This window comes from Tupaia chinensis, unplaced genomic scaffold (genome assembly GCF_000334495.1).
Source record: "Tupaia chinensis unplaced genomic scaffold, TupChi_1.0 Scaffold000287_1, whole genome shotgun sequence".
NCBI classification, from domain to species: domain Eukaryota; kingdom Metazoa; phylum Chordata; class Mammalia; order Scandentia; family Tupaiidae; genus Tupaia; species Tupaia belangeri.
The window spans coordinates 304,686-305,927 of record NW_006159771.1 but is presented as its reverse complement, the minus strand read 5'-3'; the positions used below and the strand labels follow the sequence as shown (position 1 = coordinate 305,927).

The window sequence follows — 1,242 nt, the reverse complement described above, 5'->3', positions numbered from 1 at the left end:
TGGCCACTGGGCCTGGACATGAATAGGAAGAAGCTGGCACTGGCAGAGGCCTGGGGGATGTGAAAGGGCATGGTATGTTCTGGAAGCACAGAGTCAGGGCACAGCAGGCTTTGAGCAGGTGAGGAATGGCAGTGGGGAGGGATCTCAGAGGCCCTGAAACCACCTTGGAGGTGTGGAACCCTGGGAACAGAGAGGGGGGCATGAAGGAGCCTCGAAGATGGACCAGGGGGCCAGGACAGGGTGGCTGCCCGGGGAGGTGCAAACCTGGAGATTGAGCACTGACCGCAGGGGGGGCCACTGGGCCTGGACACGAATAGGAAGGAGCTGGCACTGGCAGAGGCCTGGGGGGTGTGAAAGGGCATGGTATATTCTGGAAGCACAGAGTCAGGGCACAGCAGGCTTTGAGCAGGTGAGGAAGTGTGGAAAGGCATGGCAGTGGGGAGGGATCTCAGAGGCCCTGAAACCACCTTGGAGGTGCGGGACCCTGGGAACAGAGAGGGGAGCGTGCAGGAGCCTTGAAGATGGACCAGGGGGACAGACATGGGAGACAAGGACCCGATCAGTGCCGCTTGTTCAAAGCTGGTAATTATCTTACAAGAGAAGTCCTGAGTTGGGAATGGCTACACTCCGGGAACGCACATTCTGCAGACCTGCAGCAGGGGCTCTGCACCTCAGCCTGTGCAGGGTCTGTGCAGGGTCCAGTGCCAGCTTGGCTCTGTGGAGGTCCGGCCACCCCTCCCATCCTTCCACTGAGCAGCAGCAGTGGGGTAAGGGCCTTGGGAGAAGGCGGCCATTCGACATCAGACGGCTGCTTCAAGGAGCCCTTACCACATGGGCGTCTCCACAGAACTGCTTGAGTGTCCTCACAACATGGCGGCTGACTTTCTCCAAAGCCAGAGATGAGAGAGACATAGACCGATTGTGACAGAAAAGGAGGGAGGGAACACAGGATGCCGCCGTGCCTTTTTCCTTTAATTCTTTTTCTTTTGGCTAGAAGGTGTGTGCGCTTGTCAGAGGGAGACAGAGGCAGAGGAGAAACCATTCGTAGGGGGAATAATTACACAACGATCCCTTCTCCATTTCTCCCTCCTTTTGAGATTATAGGCATGCGTGTACTTGTGCCTGGCTTGTTTCTCAAGTTGCCGGGTCTGGGACTCGAACCCCAGGGTTAGCCATACGAGATCCAGCTGCCTAGACCACTGGGCCACAATGCTTTTTTTTTTCTTTTTTTTTTTTTGAAAG

At 56.3% G+C, this 1,242-nt stretch overlaps 1 protein-coding gene across 1 annotated transcript in view; it reads left to right on the top strand.

Moving 5' to 3' along the window:
* The window catches only part of COMT (catechol-O-methyltransferase), a 28,969-nt gene that overhangs the window by 11,393 nt on the left and 16,334 nt on the right, over positions 1–1,242 (top strand). The gene's annotated exons all lie outside the window — the stretch shown is intronic.